This window comes from Geotrypetes seraphini, chromosome 19 (genome assembly GCF_902459505.1).
Source record: "Geotrypetes seraphini chromosome 19, aGeoSer1.1, whole genome shotgun sequence".
NCBI lineage: Eukaryota > Metazoa > Chordata > Amphibia > Gymnophiona > Dermophiidae > Geotrypetes > Geotrypetes seraphini.
The window spans coordinates 9531529-9558262 of NC_047102.1; positions in this window are offsets into that span (position 1 = coordinate 9531529).

Here is a 26734-nt window from a genome sequence, read left to right on the forward strand (position 1 = left end):
ATCTCCTCATCTTTCCAAAGAGCAGACCAGCTTGACAGAGCCAGATTGAGCTAACAGTTCCAAAGGCCTTCCAGATTGAAGGCTGCTTCCCAGTAACTCCACAGAGGCTTGTATAAGTCTCGAAACCGCAGGCGGAATGAAGAATACTTCATAAAGTTTACCCCTGTCCTCTTTTCTGCAACATCTCCAAATCTCAAGAGCTTAATAAACCTACTCTGAACATATGCAATAAAGCTAAATAAAGACAGCCACACAAACAAATGAAAAACGTCATTATGCCTTATTACTATGAAAGTCAAGTGTCAAAATTCAACAGTAAGGGTCTCTGCAAACACAAGCCAGCTTGACTTTGAGAGGACGGTGTGCACACAGTTCAATGACTGTAATGATCTTTATAATTTGAATGTATGAAGAATATCATATTATTGTTTCTCTGTCTTAGTTATGCACTTCGATATTCTTCATGATAAAATTTCCCGATACGCCAAAATTTTTATGTTATTTTCTTCCACAGTTGGGCATTGTTCGCCATACATGGAAGATGCTTTAATGCAAGATTTACTAACTTGTAGTACTGTACCACGTTAGCAAGTTCTAAATCTGGAGCCGTTTTACTAAGATGCGGTAAAGTTTGGGCTTAACACATTTTAACATGGGACTTTCCCACACGCTATGGGGCTCATAATCGAAAGAGAAAAACGTCCAAAAACCGGCCTAAGTTGGCACTTGGACGATCATAAACGAAAGATGTCCAAGTGCCGATAATCAAACCAGGTTTTGAACGTATTTCTAAACGACCTAGGCCTCCATAGTGCCGCTGAACGCCGGGGGGCCATTTTCTTGACAGAAATTGAAGCGGGTGAATCGATGCTGTGAGTTGAGCTGCAGTGGAATATATGTTTTCCTGTCCTTTTAGAGTTTTTTTAAGCTCTGGTTTTGTGGTTTTTTTTCCAGCAAATCCCTGAAGAAGCGCACCAGCGAAACAGGGAACCCTGTTGGATTATGCTAGTGGTGATATTTAGTAGCTGCTATGCTCTGAGTGTGTCTCCTAGGGAGTGATTTTCTCCTGCTTCCAAGCTCCAGGATCACGTTCTTGTGTTTGCAATTTGATTGAGAAGACAATTTTCAGATAAGCGTTTTTTTTGAAAACTTTTTGAAACTTAGAATTAAGACTGTTGAAATTCACTGTGAAATTGTGTCCTCAACTCTTTGGGAGTTTTTGACCGAGAATGTGTCTGCTGGCTGCAAGTGATATTTGCAACTAGCCTGTCTATATGGGTTGCTTTGATTTCCCCTATTAGACACTGAGGTCTTTTCTCCCTTGAGAGTAACACTTGGACTTGTTATCCTATATTTTTGAGGTTGTGTTATGTGGATATAGATTTATTTAACAGCCTCCCTTGGTTCTATTTATTTTTTATTCTTATGTTCTTACATGAGCCGAGTATAGGACAATCAAACCACTGATGAGGTTGGCTCTGAGGCACTGTGGAATGAAGCATTATGACATCACAATCTCAGCTCTTGAATGTTGCTCTCATTGGTTTTCCGGAATCTTGCTATTCTTTGAGATGCTAGAATGCTGTTACTCTTTGGGTTTTGGCCAGTTATTAGTGACCTGGATTGGCCACCATGAGAACGGGCTACTGGGCTTGATGGACCATTGGTCTGACCCACTAAGGCTATTCTTATGCTCTTATGACAGCATTATAAGGCATAAGGGCCGTCTTTCAAAGAAGTAGGTTTTCAGCAATTTGCAAAAAGAGCAGCAAGTAGGTATAGATCTATTTTCAGCAGGTAGGTCATTCCAGATTTTAGCTCCTGGATAATCAAAGGCGTGCTAATGATGTCTTTTATATTTGCCATTTTTTTTAAAGTTGGATATAATAAGACCTGGCATAAAAGCCTGGTATAAATATGGTGAGCCTAGAAGTTAGGATGCCTAACAATGCCTATGCCACTTAGGCAGGGCTAGGTATGATTCAATACAGTGCGCATAACTTTTAAAGCATCGTAACATAGTAACATAGTAGATGACGGCAGATAAAGACCCGAATGGTCCATCCAATCTGCCCAACCTGATTCAATTTAAATTTTTTTTTTTTCTTCTTAGCTATTTCTGGGCGAGAATCCAAAGCTTTAGCCGGTACTGTGCTTGGGTTCCAACTGCCGAAATCTCTGTTAAGACTTACTCCAGCCCATCTACACCCTCCCAGCCATTGAAGCCCTCCCCTGCCCATCCTCCTCCAAACGGCCATACACAGACACAGACCGTACAAGTCTGCCCAGTAACTGGCCTAGTTCAATCTTTAATATTATTTTCTGATTCTAAATCTTCTGTGTTCATCCCACGCGTCACACTAGACATCGCCAAATTTTAGGTGACCTATATAGAATTGTATCTGTATCTGCTGATTGTACCCATTCGCTGATTATCCAGCCCTTCTTTATTGTAAACCGCCTCGAACTACTATGGCTTTGGCGGTATATATGAAATAAAATAATTATTATTATTATTAAGTGCTGACACATTAAAGTTTGAGTTATTCAGTTAGCAAGTGTTAAATCATAACAGCTAGCCGGATACTGCAGACACCCGCTCTCCACCCATGTCATGTCCCCCCCCCCCCACCTTCCAAAAATATTTTTAAAAATTAGTTAATATATGGTTAGCATCCAATAACAGGAAAATTACTAAAAAAAACCCGAACAACCCCACTTTAATGTGTTTTGCGGAAAACCTTTTCTCAAAGACCCCCCCCCACCATTAATATTCAATGGGGCCCTTCTACTAGGCCGTGTTTGCTGCTAAGATGTGAAAGCATTCCATATTTGGATTACTGCAATTCACTGTATGGATGGATTACTATCAAATTACTGTATAGGCATGTAAACATGGCAATAACCATGGCAGTGAAATTACCCCCCCCCCCACCTCTCCTTTTACAAAACTATAGCGTGGTTTTTGGTGCCGGCTGTGGCGGTAACATCTCCAGCGCTCATAGGAGCGCTGGAGCGTCGGAGCTGTTACTGCCATGGCCGGCGCTAAAAACTGCGCTACAGTTTTGTAACAGGGGAAGGGTTAATTTTTAGGCTAGGATGAACTGAAAGAGTTCAAGTTTATTAGGATTTGATATACCGCTTATCAAGGTTATCTAAGCGGTTTTTACAATCAGGTACTCAAGCATTTTTTCCTCTCTGTCCCGGTGGGCTCATAATCTATCTAACGTACCTGGGGCTATGGAGGACTGTGGGTCACAAGGAGCAGGGCGGGGTTTGAACCCACAACCCCAGGGTGCTGAGGCTGTAGATCCAACCACTGCGCCACACACTCCTCCACACCTCTGCCTCACCTTTGAAGGCCAAGTTACATTGTCTCCCAGTAACCTCTAGAATAAAATTGAAGCTGGCCTGTGTAACTTTTAAATCAATATATAGTAATAATTTCAGTTGTCTAATACAGTTCTTGATTTTTCCATCAGATTTTTCAACGGCTCGAAGAGAGTGGTGCTTAAAATTATATTAACCATCAGTAAAACTACTTTAGTTCATACTAAATCAAATTTGGAAAAGCCTTTCATATATCAAGGAATAAAAGTATAGAATTCTCTACCTTTAAGTGTTAGAGAAATTCAGAATTATTATATATTTCAGAAGTTTTTAAAATCTCATTTATTAAATAAGTTCAGCTGATTGTCCAGATGTTAATTGGTAATTCTCCTAAAAATGTAAGATTTCTTATGCTGTAATCTACTTAGAATCTATGTTGAAATATAGTGGAAATATAAGAAACATATAGGGCTCCTTTTACTAAGCTGCGATAGTTTTTAGCGCATGCAGAATTTTAGCATGCGCTATAAACCCGCGCTACGTGGCTAGAAGTAACACCAGCTCAATGCTGGCGTTAGCCTCTAGTGCGCAGGGCAATTTAGTGCACGTTAAACCGCTATCGCAGCTTAGTAAAATGAGCCCATAGTATAGTCACCTGTGTGTGCTAAGCACGTGGTATTTTGGGGGAGGCGACATGTGAGAGTACACAAAGGGCATGGAAGTGCTATTTGGCTAGTGGGCTGAAATTAGTGCATACTAACTAAAGAATGCTGACTTATCACAGGACCTCTTAGCACCTCCTAAATAATAGGCAGTAAATACTCCCACATTAATTGTTATTTATGGCTGCGTGCTAATGCTAACAGTGCATGACCAAATAAATATAATAGAAAACGGTCAATTTTTTGGGCCGCACTTGAAATGAGCTTAGCCCATGAGAAGGACCCGCCTAAATACGTAGCAAGCAGTAAGAGGGGCAGGGGACGGACACCGGCATCTCTACTCCTCTCTGCCCCCCCCCCCCCCCGGGACCTCTTTAGCTCTTCATTGTTGCTCGCTCCAGTCTCAGCTCTTTCTCTGAAGTCATTTCCTGGTTGGAAGACCAGGAAGTGATGTCAGAGGAAGAGCCGAGGCTGACATGGGCAGCAGGTTGGAGATGCTGCTCACTCCGGTGAAGAGTTAAAGAGGTACGGGGGAAGGGAAAGCTCGTGTGGCAGGAGGGCGGAGAAGGAGCGGGGGCAGAGAAGAGGGCGGGGGCGCCACCACCCCTGGTGCCTTCTACCCTTGCAAGGACTCCGTTCTGTAAATGGCACCCAAATATGGGCACCAATAAAAATTAGCGTTAAATGCTATTCTATGAATGGCGTTCAAACAGCACAATATTTAATGCTTAGTACTACCACTATTTAATACATCTATAATGCTGAAGGGCGTACACAGCACTGTACATGTTGACATTAAATAGACAGTCCCAGCTTGGAAGAGCATACAATCATGACAAAAACACCTACTACTATTACTTATCACTTATATAGCGCTGAAAGGTCTATGAAGCACTGTACATTTTGACATTTATAGACGGTCCCTACGCAGAAGAGCTTGCAATCTAACTTGGACAGACAGACATGACATAGAGGGTAGGGGATGCAGAACCCAAGGTGAGAGGAGTTAGGAGTCGAAAGCCTTCTCAAAGAGGTGTGCCCAATTTTAGGTGTGAGAATTTAAATCAACTGAAACCTGGTATAAATGTCTACGCCTAAGTTAGGTGCGGATTCCCAGAATTCCTCAACAGTGTGTGCAAATTCCAGGCTCGCCTCTGATCCACCCAAGCCTCTCCCATGCCTGAGCCGCCTTTTCAAATCTGCAGGCGCCTAAAGATGTGCAAGCGAACCATAATTAATTCCAATCAATACCGATAATTGATGATTAGCGACAATTCTCGGTGCTAATCGGCTGCTTTATCGATCAAATTGCACATGCAAATTCATTGCACACCCAAATTTGCTCGTGCAGCTTTGAGCACCATAAATGGAATTAGGGTGTAAGTTTGTCTCCCCGTTTATAGAAAGCAAAACCCCATTGCACAAAATGGAACTCACTGACACCTTGATAAAACAGAAGGCATGGTCTGGGAATTAGTGCAATAGGGCTTAGTACCAGGGAAACCAGGCTTCAAATACCACCCGTTCCCCTGCCATCCCTTGCAACTGCGTTATAATCCATTGCATCAGTTACATTACTGCTTAAGCATTTTGGGAAAGAGGCTGATTACATTTAAAACAAAACATTGTAATCATTTTGAATTAAAATTGGACAGACAATCTAAAAATAGAAAGCTATTATAACTAAAACTCACTCGGTAGCATGAACTGATGTGTTTTATTATTGGTAATACACAGTGATATTTACAGGAATCCATATTATGAAGCCTCAGGTCGAATGATCAATACCCACAGAGAGCACAATAACATTTTAACAAAATAAGTTAGAAGTGATTACATAGCAAATGCCAATTGGACATATGTTCTCTATGTTCTGTAATGTGATTCCTGCATGTTTTCTCAAATTTCTGACAGATTAGCAAAGAAAATGTTCTATGCAGCTATAATATATTCAGACTTTTTTCAGGAAAATTGCCAGGAGTTATTAGGATGTAAACAATTTTTTTCTTTTCCTTTACTTTAGGTTTGATTTTTTTTTTTTTTTAATCTGAATTGTGTTTTTATTTCATGAATCCACAGATTCTATCTATGGCACCTAGAGCTGCATGCTAAAATTTGAGTGTGTGCCCATGATATGCGTGCAACTTAGGGCCCCTTTTACAAAGCTACGGTAGCGATTCCCATGTGACAAAGGGTGTTAACCCTATATGCTTTACTATCCTATCGTCTGATGTACTTCTCCATTCTTCCCAATTTGTTTCAGTTTGTCCGTCTGATTTATTTTATGTATAACTCCGATTTTAAATTGATGTACTCCGCTTAGAAATCTGATCGCGTGATTAACATGCAAACGGTGCCAGTCTGAATAAATCTGACCATGTGACAAAACAGTACCAAAAATTTGCACCGGCTGCCAGTTAAGGCGAGAATATTGTTTAAGTTTGGTTGTATATGTTTTAAGTCTTTACATGGTCTTTTGCCTAGTTAATTTCTTGACCCCTACACGGGGTTCGCAGATATTGGACCACCTCCTGTCAAACAACACTGGCCCATCAACTATAAAGCAGAATGGGACCATGCACTGGCATCATTTAACATGGGATTTCTCAAGTACGTTCATAGGCTTCAGGTATTGTTACCAAGTTCTAGCTGAAAGCCTTCCGTTGAGACATATAGAATCAAAATGAAAACATTTCAAATAACTTAATTTCCACTACTACTGTTTTGTTTTGTTTTTTATATCGGCATCCGTTCCGTTCATTGTTGCTATTATGTCTGGCTGTCAGCCCATGAAGATTAATGCTGCTTCTGACAAAAAGCTTATCAGGGCGCAGAGCAGGACCACTGCAACGCAATGCTGATAAACCGAAATTGTGTTAAGCAACCACCATGCAGTGCTCCAAGACACATGCCGTCAACTCCATTTACAGCAGAGTCAATTTATAATGAGCTTAGGATTTGATAGAAAACAAATTTATCTCTTACACTTCAGGAAGATGACGGATTTCTCCTCAAAGGCATGGATTAATTCATCTAAGCCTGCGGAGGTGGATATATTGTCCCCACCCTCTGCTGTCACATTGGAGGCCATTATAACTCTGAAGGCTGAATCGTGTGGCTCATTGTGGGCTCCCTTGTATTGGAACAAAACCTCAAGATAAACACCATTAAAGGAATTTGGGTCACTTTGCCTGGACAGGTGGAGGAGAGTCTGGCACACTGGTTAGAGCTACAGAATACACATACATGTAGGGGAGTGTGTGGCACAGTGGTTAAAGCTACCGCCTCAGCACCCTGGGGTTGTGGGTTCAAGCCCTGCCCTGCTCCTTGTGACCCTGGGCAAGTCACTTAATCCTCCACTGCCCCAGGTACGTTAGATAGATTGGGACAATATTTGGAGTACCTGTCTGTAAACTGCTATGAGGGTGGATACTTCAATCGTGGAGATAGCTCTGACAGCCCCATTAAGGTTTTATACATAAACTGGTTGTCTTGTCTACGCCTCAAATGCATCCTTTTAAAAGGATACAGCAAGATTCCGGAAACCTAAAGTTTAACAAGATTCTGGAATCTCAAATAGTATCAAGATTCCATGCTACCGATCCAGGGCAAGCAGTGGCTTCCCCCATATCTTTCTCAATAAAAGACTATGGACTTTTCCTCCAGGAACTTGTCCAAACCTTTTTAAAACCAGCTACGCTGTCCGCTCTTACCACATCCTCTGGCAACGCGTTCCACAGCTTAACTATTCTCTGAGTGAAAAAATATTTCCTCCTATTGGTTTTAAAAGTATTTCCCTGTAACTTCATCGAGTGTCCCCCCCAGTCATTGTAAGTTTTGACGGAGTGAAAAATCGATCCACTTGTACCCGTTCTACTCCACTCAGGATTTTGTAGACTTCAATCTAGAAAAGGGATGCATAATCTTTTTAAGTTTTATTCTGCATTTTAGAAGAAATCCTTCAGTGCTACATTGAAAAGAATTCTAAACTATGCCCAAACGCACACTCCCAGATAGCCCCCCTCCTACCCACCCACCCACACAATAGCTGCGTACTGCTATACTTAAATTGTAATATATTTCAAAATCTTCCCTGCACAGCGCAATATCAATTCACCTACAGTCTTGTTCAACCTCAGAAAGAAAACCGATTCTAGGTAATGGTCATTGTGAATTGCCATTGTGCAGATTGTAACAGATGAATATGTGCTTAATTTTGCATAATTTCCTAAATGAAATATGAAAGCGTGAAAACACGGGTCTCGTTTAAACTTTAGTGTCAGTAAAATGCATTGTGCATGGCAGGGGAGGGGAGGGATTATATTTCAATGGAAATCAGGATTTAAAAAAAAACACTGAATTTCAAGTGACAACTGTTTATATCAAGAGTTTGCTATAGGAAGAAAAACCTTAATTGTTTGGCTTAAAGAGAGAATTACACCTAATCAAATAAATTACTGGGTTTTTTTTCTATTTTGTCTCCCCCCCCCCCCCCACCCCTTCTTGGCTTGGCACTCTTTTCCTGCTCATTTAGATTTCCTGCTCATTTCAATCTGAACCAGAGGTGGGATTTGGCACCAGGATCCTGCAGTTTTAATGAGGCAGGATTTTTTTCTAGAGGTTTGTATAGCCAAAAAAGAGCCATACAAAAGAAACGTTTCCCAATTCTCAGGTATTTTTTCATGTTCGTTTCACCTGTTTATTTTCTAGGCACACATGCTATCAATTTTACAACCTGTTAATATGGAGGTATATATGCACAGGAGCAGTTTCCACATACTTTACAATTTATAGCTGCCCCAAATAACCAAATGTGTGCTGATAATTTTGCTTTCTTTATATCCCCTCAAATATATGCTCATGAATGAACACCTCTAGATTTGCACCCCCCAAAAAAAATGTTCTGCTTGAGAATGATCAATATTGTAACGTACTCCACTAGTCTCAAAATCATTTCACATGCGTTCCTCAGATTGCCACACCATTCTAAAGTGTGTTAGCATATCCTCACTGGAGCATTGTTTTATGTGATGATTTTGGACTTATCTTTAATCTTTGATTCTTTAACATATATATAATCTATGAATTTGTACTTTATAAAGTGATACTGTGCAAATTAAGTGACTTATCTTTTGAACCGGGTCTGCATTATTCCCCACCGACGCGTTTCAATGTTTTCTTCAGGGTCGGGGACATGAATGACTATAAAATAAAGATAACACATTCGATCAGCAAACCGGATAAAGATAGCTAAAAGTACCAAATAAAACAGAATATATTTACCAGACGTGGCCGGGATTACAGCATAACGCTAGTCCTGAGTAGTATGTCCAGGGTTACAAAATGGCCACGGCGTTCTAGGTGGAGAATTTGAAAGGACCTCCCCCTACCATGTGACCCATTCCTATCCAATGAAAGAACAGACACGGGAAAACCCACCGATCCTTTTAATCTAATGTAAAAATATATACAATAGCTGTTACAAATGAAAAAACGCTTAAAGCATTAAATAGCCGAGGTCAGCCAGTCACTTGTAAGGTTGAGGCCGTGAGGGCTCATAGTATTTAGCGTGAACATCCAGCGGAGTTCCTTAATAGTAAGTCTGTGTTCTAAATTACCTCCCTCCCACCCTACATATACCTTATCTATGATCCGCCACCTCAAGTCGGTAATACTATGATTAAGTAAAGTCCAGTGGCAGAGCAGAGGAGCCGTTTAGGCGTGTTTTTATAGCCCTAGTGGTGCGACCGATATAGATCTTAGGACAGGGACATGTAATCATGTATATTACATGAGTAGAGTTACAGTCTGTTTTATATTTTGCATGATAGATTTGCCCTGTTTGTGGATGTTCCCAACTGTCTCCTGTCAGAGCGTATTCACACCACTGGCAATGTCCGCAAGTGTAGTGAATGGACTTCAAATTCCTGTGCTTACATTCTGGAAAGATTATTATCAATAGTAAGGGAAGCCAGCGTCAGTGGGGTTCTGCTGCACAGGGGGATGGGAGGGAAGAATAGAAAGATGCTGCACAAGGGGATGGGTGAGAAGGGAGGAAAGATGCTGCACTTGGGGGGGGGGGGAGGAGAAAGGAAAGAGATCATAAGAACATAAGAATAGCCATACTGGGTCAGACCAATGGTCCATCAAGCCCAGTAGCCCATTCTCACAGTGGTCAATCCAGGTCACTAATACCTGGACAAAACCCAAGGAGTAGCAACATTCCATTCAGAATCCCCAAAGAGTAGCAAGATTCTGGAACCCCAAAGAGTGCAACATTCCATGCGGAATTCCCAAAGAGTAGCAACATTCCATGCTACCGCTCCAGGGCAAGCAGAGGCTTCCCCCATGTCTTAATAACAGACTGTGGACGTTTCTTCCAGGAATTTGTCCAAACCTTTCTTAAAATCAGCTACGCTATCTACTCTTACCACAACCTCTAGCAACATGTTCCAGAGCTTAACTATTCTCTGAGTGAAAAAAAAAAATTTCCTCCTGTTGGTTTTATAAGTATTTCCCTGTAACTTCATCGAGTGTCCCCTAGTCTTTGTAATTTTTGACGGAGTGAAAAATTGATCCACTTGTACCCGTTCTACTCCACTCAGGATTTTGTAGACTTCAATCCTATCTCCCCCTCAGCCGTCTCTTTTCCAAGCTGAAGAGCCCTAACCGTTTTATTCTTTCATCATACGAGAGGAAACCTTTCCTAGTGCCACTATATCTTTCTTGAGATCAGGAGACCAGAATTGAACGCAATACTCCAGGTGAGGTCGCATCATGGAGCAATACAGAGGCCTTATAATATCTTTAGTCTTGTTAACCATCCCTTTTTTTAATAATTCCTAGCATCTTGTTTGCTTTTTTGGCCGCCACCAAACATTGGGCAGAAGGATTGGGGTGGAGGAGAGGAAGGAAGAGATGATTGTTGTACATGAAAAAAATAAGACATCCCTGAAAATAAGCCCTAGTGGGTTTTTGGACCCATAATTAATATAAGAAACTCTTATTTTCAGGAAAACAAGGTTCTTATTTTCTTTCTTCTGATCAATGCAATCTCTTGCATCTCTCAGTCACCTAACTTTTAATTGAGTTGGTTACCCTGCAATATCCTCTCTCCAAGACCACCAATTTTATTTATAAAGAAGGGCTGTGGCTCACTGGTGCCCAGAGGCAGTGAGATCAAATCCCGGTGCTGCTCCTTGTGACCCTGGGCAAGTCACTTAATCCTCCAGTGCCCACTGCTTTGAATCCTGTTTCCAATAGTGGCCAACACAGGCCTGGCAGAAACCCAAAGAGTAGCAATATTCCAGAACTGAGATTGTGATGTCATAATGCCTCATTCCACCAATGCCTAAGAGCCAACCTCAGCAGTGATGTCACAATAGCTCCATTGTCCTATACTTGGCTCACATAAGAACATAAGAATTTCCATTCTGGGATACACTGAAGGTCCATCAAGCCCAGTATCCTGTTTCCAACATTGGCCAAATCAGGGCTGGCAGAAACCCAAAGAATAGCAACATTCCAGAGCTGAGACTGTGAGGTCATAATGCCTCATTCCACCAATGCCTAAGAGCCAACCTCATCAGTGATGTCACAATGGCTCGATTGTCCTATATTTGGCTCACATAAGAACATAAGAATTGCCGTATTGGGACAGACCAAAGGTCCATCAAGCCCAGCATCCTGTTTCCAACAGTGGCCAACCCAGGCCACATGTACCTGGGAGAAACCCAAAGAGTAGCGACATTCCAGAGCTGAGATTGTGATGTCATAATGCCTCATTCCACCAATGCCTAAGAGCCAACCTCACCAGTGATGTCACAATGGCTTGATTTTCCTATACTCAGCTCACATAACAATTGCCATACTAGGACAGACTGAAGGTGTGGCTCACTAGGAGAGCTGCTGCCTTTGCACCCAGAGGTTGTGAGATCAAATCCCAATACTGCTCTTTGTGACCGTGGACAAATCACTTAATCCTCCAGTGCTCACCACTTTGAGCGTCAGCTTTGAAATACCAAAGCAACAAAAAGGAAGTATACAAGTCCCCATTCCCTTACCAAATCCAATGTCTGCTTTCTGTGTAGTTCACTAGGCACCCAGGCTCAAATTCTGTAACTGGCGCCTCAATTAAGCTTTTTAATCAGTAATAATCGAAACATAGGCACCTATCAAGAAAGAGCGATTCTGCAACAAGGCGCCTATAAAAATTTAGGCGGCCTTCAAAAAAATAGGCGCTATGCACGTTAGGCGTGGGCGTGGCTATGTGGTAGGCGCCTTGTTGCAGAATCGCTGCTCTTAAGCGTGCTTAAGCGCTCAGCTAGGTGCCTACCTTTAAGTTGTGCCTAGAGCTGGCCTATTTCTTGGGCGCCTCCAAAATAGGTTCCGCTCAGCGTGATTCATTAAACAGCACCCAATTTTACTTGAATCACGCTGAACAATGCCTAATTTTTGCCCTCCAAAGAAAAAAATATCAGATTCATTTGGCAAAATCTACTTCCGGTACAGATGTTGCTTTGAACCTTGCAACTTATTGGACTAAGAAAAACTCTCACTCCTTTCCTTCAGTGGTGTCTCCAGATATTCTTGTTTTCTTCCTTGCACAGTATAGCTTCTGATTTTGTGACCCCTGATGCAGGCTTCAGTTGCCGAAACATAGCACTGTGTCAGGTCCTGATAAGATGCCTTACCGAGTTCTCTAATAAATTCGAACCAATTACCAGGTAGCTCTCCTCTTTCTTCTGTTGTCAGCCCATCATCCTGGCCCCACTCAATGGTGGTTGCTCTCCATTAGTTTTCCCTTCACTCAGGTGAGGCTAACTGGCCTGTAGATTCCCTCGTCTTCTTTGATACAGCTTTTCAAATTGTGCAGAACCTGTCCCGTCATCAGAGATCTTTTAAACAAATTTTTTTAGTGGACAGGATTGTTGCTGTTTTTTTGGGTCTTGCTGCGTCTGGGTAGTTAGAGCTGACGTTTTCAGCTGAAACATTGGTTCTACCTACCCGGACATGGCGAGACCCGGAAAACAGCAACAATCATGACACCAGTTGCGGAAGCCTAAGAGAACATTTCGGTGGACATGCCAAAATCTCTCTCAGCTCCCTTGGTATCCTTGGAAGCATTCCATTTGCAAGTTCTGTGAATGGTACTGTATCTACTCCATTTTAATATGCACTTTCTCTAGTTATCTGTGGTCCCTCTACAGGTGAAACCCTGCACTGCTCCTTGTGACCCTGGGCAAGTCACTCAGTCCTCCCTAGCCCCAGGTACGTTAAATAGATTGTGAGCCCATCGGGACATATAGGGAAAAGGCTTGAGTAGCTGATTGTAAAACCGCTTAGATAACCTTGATAAGTAGTATATAAAAACCTAATAAACTAATAAACTTAATAATAATAATAAACTTGTTTTGAATTTTTGCTTTTTCCTTATTATTTTCTTCCATCCTTGGCCTTTCCTTTTTTTTGATATAGTTGCTTTGTATAAATACACAGTCATTTCTATTCTCGTTTCTGGAACTTGTCATATACTAATCATTCAATGGATATCACCTTTCAGAGGTAACCAAATACGATGTCAGCAGCTGTCAGTGAATATTGGCTCAAAGGCTGGTGTCCAATTGGTTGAAGATCATGTGAAAAATCAATACTATAATAAGTTAGAAAATAAAAACGGGACTAGGAAGTTAAAGTGACTTCTCACGCACAATGTCACTTGACAGAGCCGGAATTAAATTACTGACATATTCGATCAGCTTGATTGTTGTAATATCGCCTATTTGGCAATATCTCAGAGAAATATGCGGCGACTGCATGTGGTTCAAAATGCGGCAGTCAGATTGATGTTTGGGCTAAAGAAATATGACCATACAACACCTCCTTATCGGAAATTGCATTGGATGCCGGTGGAAGCGCGGATGAAGTTCAAATTTGGTTGTTTTTGTTTCAAGGTCTTGTTCGGTCTTACCCTAAATATTTAATCGATCTCTTTTTCTTTGCAACTAATAAACACAGAAGTTTGCATTTGAAATTCGTCTTCCCGCCTGTTCAAGGTTGTAAACTTTAAAAAAAAATATCATCAACATCTTGTGTCATACCTGGCGGCATTATGGGGCAAGGATTTGGAACACTTGATCGTGTCTTCGAATTCCTATGCGTAATTTAGGAGACATCTAAAGACATATTTGTTCTCTAAATATTTGGGTAATTAATTTGAATTTACATGGATATCGCAAACTTAGTAAACTGTTTAGACCTTTATAGTCTTATTTTCAAATCATTTGTACCCTGTTTTACAAAGGCGCGTTAGCCGTTTTAGCATGCGTGCTAAATGCTAATGCGTCCATAGAATAACATGCACGTGGTAGCGTTTACCGTGTGCATAGATTTAGCACGCACTAAAACGCTTAGCGCACCTTTGTAAAAGAGTCCTTGGTTATTCAATTTTCATTTTATTTAATTGTATATCTTATCTTTTGTAAACCACATAGAACTTCACGGCCCTGCGGTATATAAGTTGATTGTTATGTTATGTAGAAAGAGTGACTGAAAGAGTTGGCCACAGTCAACTATAGAGAAGCAGATACTAGAAGCGCAAAAGAGCAACTTAATATGTAGCTTTCAGAAAATACTATGAAAACATAATAAACGCCTATGATCTTTGAGCATGTGTTGAAGACTGAATTTGCTTCAGTAATAGCTCTGTAGACCAGCTGGCACAATGGAAGCTCCATAACAACCCCACTAAACCAGAGACATAATGCAACTTTTTCATGCCAACGAAGCAGCATAAACCAACTATCCCGATTCCTTCCGTATTGTTTTGAACGTTTGGCTTCCATTTACTAGATTGTCATGCTCAATTAGGCTCGTTCATAACAAGCTGTCAGTCAGCACAATAAGACCCCCCCCCCTACATCTGTCAGAGCAGCCTCCTCAGTGCCATTCTCGTGTCTTTTGGAAGACACACGAGTGCGATTGCAAGACAAGGTTTACAACTGTTTGTTTTGGAACATACTGTATGTCCCTCCCAACTTCCTCCTTCAGTCTCCCACTCTCTGAGCTTTTTTCTCGCTTCCTATAAGATGAAAGAGAATAAACCACATAGACCTTCAATGGTGTCATGACTGAGTGTTTTTTTTGTTGGGGTTTTTGGTTTGTTGTTTTTTTTTGGGGGGGGGGGTGTTGGGAGGGGAATAGAGGATTTGAATTTCTCAGTGGTACATTCTGCTGAGAAAAGAAAACTATCCTAAAATCTCTTCACCTCTGGGAGATAAATAGGCAACCAAAATGTCCATAAGATTTAAGTTAAATCGGTATGGGAGAGGTTTCTGAAATTATACTTCATTTTCTGTTGCACAGTAAGTAAATAAATACATGTTCTAAATATCACTGTCAAAGAAAAAAAATTACAGTTGAAATGATTATTCAGTCTCTCTCCTTCCACTAGGTGTCAAATGGGAGTGCTCTCTCTCCCTCCCTCCACTAGGTATCAAATGGGAGTGCTCTCTCTCCCTCCCTCCACTAGGTGTCAAATGGGAGTGCTCTCTCTCTCTCTTTATTTCTCTCTCTCTCTTGCTCTCTCTCCCTCCCTCCACTAGATATCAAATGGGAGTGCTCTCTCTCTCTCTATTTATTCCTCTCTCTCTCTCTGCCTTTCTCTCTCTCCCTCCCTCTTTTTCTCTTTCTCTCTCTCCTCCTTTCTTGTGCCAGTCTACGCCATCTGTGGATCTCAGATGACTACAACTCAGCCACACTGATTATCTCTTACCTTTTTGTGTTTTTCAATGAGTCTCCCTAGAAACAGAATCAATTTAGGCCTCCAGATCTCTGATAGGAGCGTTGCATATGACATGTAATAAATGTGTTAATCATTCTTTGTCCCTCTTCTGACAGCATATCGGCACTCTCTGCTCAATTTCAGTTTAAGGAGACGGAGAAGGAAAGCGTAGCAAAATGAACTCGCCAATTGCTTCAAGGCTCGAATTTTCTGATACAATAGCTTCAAGCTCCGCTGCATTCTTTCTTCTGTGGGTTTTTGCACAACTGTCTCTTCTCAAAAGCATTATAACAAATTTAAAAAAATTTGGGGGCCATTGATTGAATATTCGAATGATTAGACACTTTTTTTTTTTTTTATAGAAGAATAATATGATATGGGATTGGGAGGGTATAATGTGTGAGATTCAAATAAAATGTTGATATGTGTGGAAGGGAAGGGGGGCGGGGGGATAATATAAGATTTAATATTATATGAAGTAAACAAGTGAATTGTATGAATATTGAATGATTATTGTATACTTGTTATGAGATATGAAAATGAATAAAGAATTGGAAAAAAAAAAAAAAAAGCATTGTGTTTCTGTCCACATTAGAAATACATCTAAAATCAACAACTACAATATGTAGTTTTGATCATAATTCTCACTAGCTGCAAAAGCTCTGCAATTGGATATTTCTATGACTGTTCTACTGTGTCACTTGAATGTGCAGATTTCTGACCGTATCTTGGATACAAACTGTTTACTGTTCATAGTATTGTTTTTTGATTAAAGAAATGGCGTCTTGTACATCACCTCTGCAGTTCTGTTGGATTTTTTTTTTTTTTTTTGCTTGTGTTTGCTTTTAATTTATGCCGTCATGATTCAGGTGCTGATTCACTAAGATGAAGCATGGTTTAAAACCAGGGGTGGGCAACTCCGGTCCTCGAGGGCCGGAATCCAATCGGGTTTTCAGGATTTCCCCAATGACTATGCACTGAAAGCAGTGCATGCAAATAGATCTCATGCATACTCATTGGGGAAATCCTGAAAACCCGACTGGATTCCGGCCCTTGGGGACCAGAGTTGCCCATGTCTGGTTTAAACCCAAGAAATGAACGTTTCACTACAAAACTCAGGGTTTGGGGATTTTTTTCAAGAGCCCACAAATGTGCATTAAAATTTTACCACTCCTTATCAAACCATTCCATGTTGCCAATATCTGTGTAGAACTTTTTTAAAATTTTATTTGTTACAATTATTATTATTTTAAGTTTTGCTTCCATATTCTTATGGTTTTTCATCTGCCCTATCCATTTCTAATTAGCTTGTATTTCTGCTTCCAGCCTTAAAGGATAAATGGTTTAAAAATCCAATAAATAAATATGAAATAAATAAGCACTGTAGGAGTAGCTTTATCTTTCTTACGCCAGAGGCATGCTCTCTGACTTTCAAATCTTCAGATGTATTGGTTTCTCCAGCAGGGTAATCAGATCTTTCCTAATGACTTCTAACCAATTCCAGCATTCTTCTGAAATATGGATGCAGTTTGCAAAGAACAGCCAAACAAATTCTGTATGCTCTCTTATACAGCAGCGGCAAAATACTGTCTGAATAATTTATTGGGGGGTCAGGGTACCTGAAGGGGAAATTATAATAGAAATTGGGCTGCACTGGAGGCAATTGTATCATTTGGCACCAAAATGAAGGCACAATGAAGCAGGTTGGCATCAACTCAATACGATGACATTTAGGCATGCCTAAGGGGTCCTAACCGATTTAGCGCACGCTCAATGGTGACATCCATGGGAATATAACGGATGTCTTAGCATTTAGCGTACGCTAATCTTTAGTGTGCGCTAAATCGGTTAACGCACCTTAAGAAAAGAACCCCTATGTTTTTATACGAGTGAAAAATCACTTTGTCATGCCAAGAGTTGGCCGCCATCACCTACGCCAAGTCAATGGCTGGTGTAAATGAGTTGCCTAGGTAGGCAAATCAACGCATGCAGCCACGGTTCCCTCTAAGCTGTGCAGCAATCCTCCACTCACAATTATGCCAGTGGGGGGTGCTGTTTCAGTATCACATTTTCAGTAGTGAGGGACAGGCAAGCTCTGCAGGGCTCCAGGGAACTTGCCCGTCCCCGGTGATTGAAAACACAATATTGAAGCATCGCCCCCCCCCCCCCCCCCGGCAGAACTGATTCTATAGGTTGCGGACATTTTTGCTGACATGCTCATGGTCCACCCATGTAGTGTATATGTTCCCCTTGCACTATAGTGCATAGTTCATAGGCGTGCATCACTGGCAATTATTGTTACCAATGATGCACACAAGTGGTGTGTACTTCAAGGGGCCTGTTTATTATTTACATGTATTAATCACCTTTTCATGAAAAGATTCACCCAAAGCAGTTTACAATTCATTGAACAGTAATCAGGGACTCTTAAGTATTTTCCCTATCTGTCCCTGCAGGCTCAAAATCTGTGATACCTGTGGCAATGTGATTTGCTCAGAGTCACAAAAGGATCAGGCTGACATTGAACTCACAACCTTAGGGTGCTGAGGTAACAACTGTGATCACAAAGTCGCCTCCTCAACTCATAGAAGTGCCCTGATTATGTTACATTATGGCCTTTGTGTGATCGGTTTATCTGGGTGTCTTAGGTTTATTGCCCTTCAAACTTTCTCTCGTTTGCCAACATAGTTGCCATATCGGCTCTAAAACTGAATACACTATTCCAACAAATACATTGCAATGGTGGTTTTAAGAAAGGTTTGGACAATTTCCTGGAGGAAAATAATAATAATAATAACTTTATTTTTTCTATACCGCCACAATCTTGCGACTTCTAGGCAATTTACATTCAAGAGAGCTGGACATTCAGCGAGTTACAATATGCAGATAGTCAGAGGAAATACAGAGTACATCAACTTTAAGAATGTGAAAATATAAAAATGTACAGTACGCTAATACATTTCCGAGAGGACCTGTTAGGAAAAGGTCGCGAATTACAAAAAATTACATCGAAAATTACAATATACAGTTTAAGAATTTTCAGGGGGGGACATATTAGAAATCATGTCCCGAATTGCAAAATACGGTTTTATTAGGATTTCAGAGGGGGTATATTGGGAGCGACAAAAGAAAGAAGTGTTCGGTGAAGATTCTGTTTAGGTGATAGTCGGCTATTGAGAAAGACATGGGGGAAGCCACTAGATCGGTAGCATGGAATGTTGCTACTCGGGATTCCGGAATCTTGCTACTCTTTGGGGATTCTACATGGAATGTTGCTACTATTTGGGGTTCCAGAATCTTGCTACTCTTTGGGGATTCTACATGGAATGTTGCTACTATTTGGGGTTCTAGAATCTTGCTATTCTCTTTGAGATGCTGGAATGTTGCTACTCGTTGGGTTTTGGCCAGGTACTAGTGACCTGGATTGGCCACCGTGAGAACGAGCTACTGGGCTTGATGGACCATTGGTCTGACCCAGTCTTATACAATAATTATTTCTCATAAATGATATCTAATGCTTAAAATAAATTTTGTTGTCTCTGATGCTAGTTTTCTTTTCTGTAACACTATTGCTTGCTAATCCATGTTCAATTTAAGCCCCGAGTTCATCTTTTATGCATACAATCTATGACTATGGCTAGAAATACATCTTAGAGACACAATCATGTCTGGAGGTGGAGAAGGTTAAAAAAAATGACTGTAAGCAGATGACAGCCCCTTGCAATGCTCTGGAGGTTCCATTAGGGAGTTTGGTTCGTCACAGTGTCAGCAATTCAATGATTCATTTTCATACTCTTCTGCTGTCAAGGCGTTTTAGTACATTGCCTTGTATAACGGCAGAAGACTAGTACTGTGTATGTTTGACCTGAGCTCTGTTTCAAGTGTCAAGTTTACTGAAATAGTTATCAATTTATTGACACAACATGAGGCAACTTTTCAGAAGATTCCTTTGAGAGGGGAAAAAGAAGAGAAAGACGTTTTCCACTTTTGCACATAATCTGCAAGGGAAGATAAATGTTGATTTTTTTTTAAATTGCTACTTTTGGGCCAAGAATGGCTCAGTGACGGTCTTTTCTGCTGCCAAATTGAAGAAGGTGGTTTACATTAGAGAATGACACGGTGACAAAATTTATCACCGTCCCCGTCCCCACGGATAACCGCGGGAAATAATCCCATGTCATTTTTTAGTGTCTATTTCAACCTCAGTCCTTCTACACCAGCATTCTTCAAAGCAAAGCTTGAGGGTCAGTGGTTGTGGCCATTCATACTCTGATTCTTATGTGAGCCAAGGATAATGAAGCCATTGTGACATCACTGATGTGATTGGCTCTTAGGCACTGGTGGAATGAGCATTATGACATCACAATATCGGCTCTGGAATGTTGCTGCTCAATCTCAGCATTCTTCAAAGCAAAGCTTGCGGGTCAGTGGTTGTGGCCATTCATACTCTGATTCTTCCCTCTCTCCTTAAAGAATGACATGAAGATGGTTTCCCGCGGTTATCCACGGGGACGGGAATGGTGATGAATTTTGTCACCGTGTCATTCTCTAGTTTGCATCTTAAATATGGAGGGCCATTTTCGAGGTGATGTCTAAGCCTGACTTTGGATGTTTTGGGGTGAACGTCCAAAAATCGGATAGGAAAAATGTCCATTTTTGAAACCGCAAAATATCTATATTTTTTGAAAATGGATATTTCTAGACAAGCTTGCCCTTCATGCATCTATACTTTTTGGGCATTTTCAAAAGAAGCGAAAAGCATAAATGAAAAACGTATAAAACAAGTCATTAGAGCATAGGAGGGGCCTGCATGTTTAGTATACTGGCCACACAGACTACCCAACTTTTTGGCCCTTATTTCTTTCTAAAACGGGTCTAGCCTCAAACATCTAAATCAGGGGTGCCCACACTTTTTGGGCTTGCAAGCTACTTTTTAAATGACCAAGTCAAAATGATCTACCAACTATAAAATTAAAAAAAAAAACACAAAGCATACTGTACGCATAGAAAATGTTAATTATCATTCCTATTCCAGGGTTCTTCAAAGAGGTCAAAGCAGATGACTATGCACTATCACCTCAGTAACAACTATACAAAAATAGAGAAATATACCCCCCTCCCTTTTTACTAAACCACGATAGCAGTTTTTAGCGCAGGGAGCTGCGCTGAATGCCCAGCACTACTCTCGACACTCATAGGCTCCCTGCGCTAAAAACCTCTATTGTGGTTTAGTAAAAGGGGACCTTAGTGTAAAATATAGACAGCAGATATAAATTCAGACACATTTTGATCACTAAATTTAAAATAAAATCATTTTTCCTACCTTGTCTGGTGATTTCATGAGTCTCTGGTTGCACTTTCTTCTTCTGACTGTACATACAATCTTTCTTCCCTTCTTTTAGCCTGTATGCATCCTCTCCTCCAGATCTCATTCCTTCCCCCAACTTTTCCTTCCTCTTCCCTGCCCTTTCTTTCTCTCTGCCTCCCTTTCTTTTTTTTCTGTTTCTCTTCTTTCCTTCTGTCTCCCTGCCTACCCTTTTTCTTTCTTTCTCCCTGCCCTCCCCCAAGCCACTGCCACTGCCATTGCCATCGGGGACCAGGACCCAAACGCCACCAATAACAGGCCCCAAGCTCTCCCTGCTTCGGCCAACCAGCATTCCTCTCCCCGACGTCAATTCTGCCGTCGGGAAGAGGAAGGCTGATCAGCCCAAGATCGTGATCAACCTATTGGGGGAAATGCTGCCGGGTCCTGCCTTCGCGGAAACAGAAAGTGGGCAGGACCCGGCAGGAAGAAGAACAAATGCTTCACTAACCTGTCTCCCGCATTAGCCCGTAGCGAACGCTTGCTTCAGGGCTCTCAACATGTGCGTGCCGGCTTCCCTTCTCCACCCCACCCCCCCCGGACATAACTTCCGGTTTCGGAGGGAAGAGAAGAGAAACCGGCACGCACACGTTAGAGCCCGGAGCATAAGTTCGCTACGGGCTGAAATCTCCAAGCCGGTTTTTTTGGGGGGTTTTAATGTTCAGCAGCGGCAGATGACAGCTGGGCGGACCGCCCTGCTAAAAGGCCCTAGGGAGAACACTGGAGAGGAAGGCTGATCGGACGGCAGGATCAGATCAGGATGGCAACACGAGTCTATCACGGAGCCCGGGATGGGCTCCGCGATCGACTCACGTTGCCTTCCTGAGCTACTGGTCGATCGCGATCGACGTATTGGGCACCCCTGATCTAAATGGTGCCCTGGACATTTTGTGAAATGTTTAATTAACGCTGCAAAATGTCCAAGCCTAAGTCCACCATATTCCAGCCTTAAACATGCCCCCTTGAGATTTAGATGCACTGGAGATGAACAGATTAGAAAAAAAATGTCAAGAAAGTAGGTTTCAGAAATGGTGATTTTAAATATTTTTATAAAGTACCATATTTCCCCCATATATAGATCGCGGCCTATACATCGATTTTGCAAACCGGCCTAGTGGTAACATCCATTTCCTTAGAGTGATCTCCATTGACCACTACCCTCTGTCCTCTTCCACTCAACCAGTTCCTGACCCAGCTTTGGTGCCCATCTTGAGGGTACTCAGTTTATTTATTAGACGTCTTTGTGGAACCCTGTCAAAGACTTTGCTAAAATCTAAATACCCCCTCTAGCACACTCCCTCTATCTAATTCTCTGTTCACCCAGTCAAAGAAATTGATCAGATTTGTCTGACAAGACCTACCTCTAGTGAATCCATGTTGCCTCCAGTCCTGTAATCTCCAGTCCTGTAATAAGAATAAAGGAACAGATTAATTTAACTGAAGGATCCTGATCCCGACAGGATCCGTTTCACAACTTGCTTCATCAGGGGATCAGAGAAATAAAACGCTGTTCATGAAAACCACTTCAAGGATCTTTTAACGTACTGATACATACAAAGTATGATTTATCTTGTAAATCACCTTGAACCTATTCTGGAGAAGTGTGATTAAGAAATCCTGATTAGATTAGATTAGATTACTAAACATATTTCATGAATCCATTCAAAATGAAGTCATTCCCCCTTGCAAAACACTACCCCCCCTTTTTTTTTTTAAACCGTAGCATGGTTTTTTGTGCCGGCCGGGGAGGTAACAGTTCCGACACTCAAAAGAATTCTATGAGCGTCGGAATTGTTACTGCCATGACTGGTGCTAAAACCCACACAACAGTTTTGTAAAAGGGGGGGGGGGGCGTAAACCTTTAAAAATTAAAAGTAGCTTTAAAAAAATGATAGACATCTTGTTCACTGATGGAGGAGGATACTACACAGTATCGAAAATGATAGAGAAAAATGAGAACAAAGTAAAGATGTTACTCAGAAATGTTTCCTTTCTGGTCTCCAGCTCTTACCACCTAATACGGTACTAACAAAGGTTCCCTAAATGGATATTCAATGAATTGTTATGTGAGATGCAGCGTGGAGACCTTTCAGAATCAGCAGGGTAAGCAGAGACTACCCAGGAAAGAAAATAAGCATCCGGGGGGAACATTCATCAATCTGTCAAGTGAGATATTTGGATAGCTAGACCGATAACTCTGTACCGAAAGCAGCAAATGCATTGCTGTCAAAAAAAAAAGTTTCACCACGTCACAAAAATGACTTCAAAACCCACAAAAAGTGGGACAGTTTATGGATGTTTAGAAAACGTCTGATGCAAATGTTTATTGCTCTCAACATGTCACATAAAAACTACAAAATTAAAACATCTTGGGTACATCAAGTTTGTGTTTCTTCTTTCCTAGTGGAGGATGGGCTGGGGAGGGCTTCAATGGCTGGGAGGGTGTAGATGGGCTGGAGTAAGTCTTAACAGAGATTTTTGGCAGTAGGAACCCAAGCACAGTACCGGGTAAAGCTTTGGATTCTTGCCCAGAAATAGCTAAGAAGAAAAAATTAAAAAATTTAAATTGAATCAGGTTGGGCAGACTGGATGGACCATTCGGGTCGTTATCTGCCGTCATCTACTATGTTACTATGTTACTAAAGAGAGAGATAGAGAATGAGAGAAAGAGAGAAAGATAGAGATAGAGAGAGAGAGAAAAAAGAGAGAAAGAGAAATAGAGAGAGAGGGAGAGATAGATAGAGACAGAGAGAGATAGAGAGCGAGAGAAAGAGAGAGAGATAGAGAGAGAAAGAGCTGGGAGGGTGTAGATGGGCTGGAGTAAGTCTTAACAGAGATTTTTGGCAGTTGGAACCCAAGCACAGTACAGGGTAAAGCTTTGAATTCTCGCCCAGAAATAGCTAAGAAGAAAAAATTAAAAAAATTTAAATTGAATCAGGTTGGGCAGACTGGATGGACCATTCGGGTCTTTATCTGCCGTCATCTACTATGTTACTATGTTACTAACTCAGTTCTGAGCAGCCATTGTGTTTAACTATTGCATGGTGGGAGTGGGGGGGGGGGGGCGGCGAGGACATTTTAAAGTCCGAAAATTTAGGGCTCCTTTTACTAAGCTGCGTTAGCGTTTTTAGCACGAGCAGCATTTTAGAGCACGCTAAAAATGCGCTACGTGGCTAGAAATAACGCCAGCTCAATGCTGGCATTAGCGTCTAGCGCGCACGGCAATTTAGCGTGCGCTATTCCGCGCGTTAATGCCCTAACGCGGCTTAGTAAAAGGAGCCCTTATTCTAGTAAATCCCAAATTACAATTTTTTTGAATATCGACTTTTCTGTATAAAATGTAATCCTTCAATGGCTACCTGAAGGCGACATGCCGTTCTGGTCAACCCTATCGCAAAACATCCATAATATAAAGAAACATCAAGATTATTAGAGGAGAGCCATAAATTGCAAAGGGAAAGATGCAAAGAATAGAATTCTTTAGCTTGTAAAAGAAACACCTGAGAACAGATATGGTAGACGTACACAAAATCGTGAAAGATGTGAAAAAAATATATAACTGTAGCTGTTTTGCCAAATATTATTACTGAGACAAAAAAGAGAAATGGCAAAGATAGGGATGATAAGCAACCAATCTCATTTCAAAATGGTCTATATATACATATATATATATATCCTGTTTCTTATTCATTTTGTCTAAGTATCTGGTCCTTACCACTGAATTTTTTGAACTGGGCGGTCCTGTTTGCACACATTTGCAGTTTTACTCTTCCAGAAGCCTGAGCTTCCCCCTTCCTCCCCTTCCCCCATCTACCTTGGTGATCCCACAACATGAGGATGCATCAGCTCAATTTCCATACTTGTCAAGGAAAAGATGTATCATTTCTAAATTGTGACTTGTGGGCGGTGGCTTAGCAAGGGTGAGAGGTGCCCAGGGCGGTGGTAACCCTCCCCTGCCCTCTTCTCTGCCCCCCCCCAACCACCTCCACACATTCCTTCCCCGCCCCCTTCTGCCACACATGTGCTACTTCCCTTCCCTCATACCTCTGTAAAGGTCCTGGCACGAGCTGCAACCTCCAGTCTGCTGATGCACCAGCACTTGCTCTTCCTTTGATGTCACTTCCTAGGTGCAGGCCAGGAAGTGACAACACAGGAAGAGCCAACAATGTAGCCCTCCTTCACAATTTTTTTTAAATTAAACTCCCTTTTATATGATGCAACTTTTCCCCACGGCCTCTTATCTTGTAAATCGCCTCAAACCTATTATGGAGAAGTGTGATTAAGAAATCCTGTTTAGATTCGATTCGAGTACTAAACCTATTTTATGAATCCATTTAAAATGCACTCATTCCCCGTTGCAAAATGCTAAACTTTTAAAAACAAAAAATAGCTTTAAATTAAAAAAAAGAAAGCTAGACATTCCAAACATGATTGCAAAGTGAAAAGCCAGCACTTCCTACCATGGCCTTCTGTTCTGCAATCGGTTTCCCAGACAGAAGAACTGATTTACCTTACAAACATGCCACTTTAATTCCCCCCCCTCCCTATTTGTTTGTGTTTAAAAAGGTAGTTAACATCTGGATTCTGTCCTGGGCAGCCTTCAGAATTCTTGTCAGTTAATTATTTCTCAATTATGAGGTTTCTTTTGAATGATCTACATCAGAAGTCTCACTCTGTCTGCCACAATTTGTTTTCGCCTACGGAACTTGAACTTTTTCTTCTGCCGGGGGAAAATATGTTTCTTCCCACACTCTCCAGGGGCTCACCTGTCATTCCTGCAGCAACACTAATGCTGCATTCATCAAGTAAAATATAGTATTTGGCCTATAGTCTTCCTTGACTGGTTATTAGTCTTATGCTCGGGACCTCAAAGGAATACCATAATACTTCCATTTTATGCTGTTCTTTCAAAGTCTAGAAGGGTAATGGTCTCTCTAAGGCTTTTTATGAAGACTTATTAGGCAACTTGCAACAGATAACTGTAATAAAACAATTAGTTTCATTCATCAAAATCACCTGAACAAACAGGGAACAGCGCATGCTAAGCCTCTGTACTCGCATCAGAGCAGAGTATAAATCTTTCCTAATATAGAACGTAAACAGAGCCCTCTAATGGCTCTCACCGCTACGATTCCAGCCCTGCCTCTGTTATAGAGCGCTGGTGCTCTGCATAAACCAGGTGGAACAGGGCTTCAAAGGTTTTCCCTTCTGTGGCCTTGGTCGCCTGGGATGGAACTAGGTAGTGATTCTGCTAAAAAGAAGATCCCTTTACGGCACTCAAAAGCGGGTTCTTTCTTTTCAAAGTCGACTGCAATCAGCCGCCAGCTGGTTACGCGGAGATGGAAAAGTCTCTGGATCTTTAGATGGGATGTATGCTGGGAGTGTGCAGCCAAAACTGTTTTGTTTCATATAGTTTCCTGTGTTATTGATGGGAATTTTTATTTTGTTTTTGCTTTTTTTTTTTTGTTTGTTTGTTTCAAGAGCAATAAGGTGAATAGCATGCATTAACATACTTAACCCTCACGGCTCATGTATGTTAACCCAGTATGTTTTTTTTTATTTAAAGTCAGTGTATTTGTATTGCTATTTTACTTGAAT